Source organism: Euprymna scolopes, chromosome 2 (genome assembly GCF_053919585.1).
Source record: "Euprymna scolopes isolate OS-2025 chromosome 2, ASM5391958v1, whole genome shotgun sequence".
Lineage (NCBI taxonomy): Eukaryota > Metazoa > Mollusca > Cephalopoda > Sepiida > Sepiolidae > Euprymna > Euprymna scolopes.
Genome location: NC_136483.1, coordinates 141,269,402 through 141,272,650, shown reverse-complemented (window position 1 = coordinate 141,272,650; position 3,249 = coordinate 141,269,402). Strand labels below are relative to the sequence as shown.

General features: G+C 45.6%; 1 pseudogene; it reads right to left on the bottom strand.

Annotated features, from left to right (window-relative positions):
- Positions 1–209: 209 nt before the first annotated feature.
- LOC145242743 (U2 spliceosomal RNA) lies at positions 210–347 on the bottom strand (annotated as a pseudogene).
- Positions 348–3,249: the final 2,902 nt, after the last annotated feature.

The following is a 3,249-nucleotide window of genomic DNA, read 5'->3' as shown; positions in this document are numbered from 1 at the left end:
GTAGGATTGACATGAGATTCTTAAAGATAAACTAAAATGACCGAAAAATGGGCTGAAATGACTTTAAAAAATAAAAAGTAAATGACTTAGAATGACTTTAATGAACTTAAGGATGAATTGAATGACTTGAATGCTTAAAAAGTAGCTTAAAAAACAACTTGAATGATCTGGAGATTGACTTGAATGGCTTTGAGACTAACTGGTTGTTAAGTGGGTGATCATTTTACATTAAATTAATACAGAAAAGTGATCCCCTACTTTATATCACAACGTTACAAACATAAGTACAACATGTAGTAAGAAAAGATACTACACTTTGATCTTGGCCAAAAGGCCAAGAAAACGGTATTTATTTGCTCACCCACCGAGAAAATTTGGCACAAGGCCGATTTTTAATGTGAGGAGTGAAAGGGGAAATGGGGACCAGCTCCCCGGGGAGAAGGGGAGCTGGATAGTGACAATTGGTATGAAGGGTTGCCGCTGCATTGACCAAGGTCTTATATGTGGGGTTGGTATTTATTTGCTCCCCCACCGAGAAAATTAGGCACAAGGCCGATTTTTAATGTGAGGAGTGAAGGGGAAATGGGGACCAACTCCCCGGGGAGTAGGGTAGCTGGATAGTGACAAGTGGTATGAAGAGTTGCCCCTACATTGACCAAAGTCTTATATGTAAGGTTGCCCCCACATATGGTATTTGCTTGCAGTATCTACCGGATCAGATACTACACTTTGATCTTCATATTTAATTTATTTCGTTTAAAGAAAATATTACAATTAAAAAAAATCCCAATATAAAATTAAAACATTTAAAAAAGTAAAATCTTCAAAAGACAAAACAAATTTAGGCACAAGGCCCTATAAGATCTGGGGAAGGGAGTGTTGCTGGGTCTTTGTAACTAAAGTAAAAATGGTGTCTGTGGCGACTTTACTCTTGACTGGCAACATTTACCACAATACCTCATTCACTCTGTGGAATCTAAAGCTAACTAATGAAAACCCCAGCGTTTTTACAAAAATTATATATATATATATACAATTTCTGTATGTGTGTGTGTGCATTTTTTTTTTTTTTTTTTTAAATATTAAAATGTATGTGTGTGTGTGTGTGTGTGTGTGTGTGGAAAAAGTTCAATTCATTGGAAAAAATAAAAAGTTCTTGAATTTGGAAGAAAAATAGTTTGTGTTGGGGAGTGGGAAATATAGGAAAAATGTACAAAAAATAAAATTGCCTAGTGCATTGTTAGCAAGGTCCCTCCCTAAGCTAATCTAAGTAGTTAGATCGCCTACTGTTTTCCGGGGCACCGAAAACAAGCGGGGAGATCCCTAAAGGGTATTGGGAAGACTTCATATCGGGTATTGGGAGTAAAATAAATAGATTGTTAAAAACAAAAGGGGGGAATATATTTAGTGGCGACCTTCGAGTAGGGGTTGATCAGGGGATGATAAAACAAAAAGATGGGGGGGAGGGATAGTGGTAGGGTTGTCTCGGAAGATTCTCTAGTGCCAAAAAAACAAAAAATCGAGGGACAGGATCTCATTTGTACCACCAGTCAAGAGTCTCTTTACTTTTTCTTTGTCTAACCTAGTGGGATGGGCTCCGTAGGACCCAGTACCGCATGTGCCATGCCTATGGTGGTAACACGAATTCAAACTTGGCGCCTCGTCGGATGCACAAGCTAGCGTCATGCACCCACCTCTTGTCAAAGGCCACTCAAGGCAACCTCTTCCAATCGCATCTGATCTTTACTTTAAGCAGATGCTTAAAGTAGACTATCAGATCCCGATCCGGAACAGATATCCCTTCGCGGACTCGCTTGAGGCGTGTGATCCATATGACAATCCTCGCTACTGCTAGTATCGCTAGAAAAACCATTCTTTTCTCCCTAGGCAGTGGCGGATAGGAGGGTCTTGAGCCTGCTACAGCGGAAAAAGGCATAACCGACAGTTTCTCTCATGTCTTCGTCGTAGCGCAGGCAGTAGATTCGGGTTTCTTCATTGTAAAGGTTGAGTTCCTCAAGGAGGGGCAGTGCGTTCCTGACAAGTCGCCAGGTAAGGGAAAATTCTGAATTTGTAAGAAAGTCCCGTCCCGGCGCCCAACTCCACTGGGAGCGGACCTCCTCCAACGACATCCCCATCCATTTCACTAGCGGTTCCTTTTTGCTACGCCCCACTAGCTCCCGATAAAGCCTGTTCTAAGTGCGGACTAGTATTTGGCGTAGAATGTTTGTTCCCCCCTCGGTCTCCGCCGTGCTTCGACCGAGGGGTCAGGTGTGAGATTGGAAAACGAGCTTTCAACCGCAGTGACCCATGGAACGTCTACGTACAATGAATGGCTCAGGAAGGCCAACCTCTCTGCGTGCTTGTGACACAGGAGATCGGGCAGTCCCAAGTCTCCCTCGCTCGGATTTCGAACACAGACCTCTCGGCAAACATAATGCTTACCCTCATTCCACAAGAGTGTGTCGAGGTGCTCCTGTAAGCTGATTCATCATTTTGCAGGGAGGAGAAGTACAGACAGACGGTAAAGGATGAGCGGAAAGACATATGTAGCACACGCCTCCGCCCGACCCTTCAAGGACAATTTCCTTCGAACCCAAGTCTTAACAGAGGATTCGACCTTGGCCTCTACTTCCGACCAGTTTTTCTTCAGCTGGAGACCCGGTCCGAACCACACACCAAGGATCCGGACCGGGCTGTCGGTCCAACTGAAGATGCCCGGAAGCGAATTTACTCCGGTCCAGGCACCCAACCGCAGACCCACCGACTTACTGCGATTGAAGACGGCCCCCGTAACTTCTTCATATCGAGCGAGCGCCTCGGTGACCACTTGAATATCCGTGGGGCAAGACACAAACACGGTGACGTCATCAGCGAACGCGGAAACCCTGGCTCGTGTGCCTCCAGGGAGAGCTATCCCGCGCAGGACTGGTGTAGTCATCTCGTCCCTTAACTTGCGAAGGAGGGGTTCCAATGCCAGGACGTACAAGAGAGGCGACAGCGGACAACCCTGTCGCATCGACCGGGAGACGGCAAAAGACTCCGACAGCTTACCGTTGATCTGCACGACTACCGTTGGCCTGTCATACAGTACAGAGATCCACTTGCGGAAGTCCGGATTAAATCCAGCAGTCTTCAGCACAGATCCCAGGAACCTATGGTCCACCCTATCGAAAGCCTTGGACTGATCCAAACTGATCAGTGCGGCCTCGGCGTCGTCTTCTGTCCCCTCTATGATCGTGCGTATCAGAT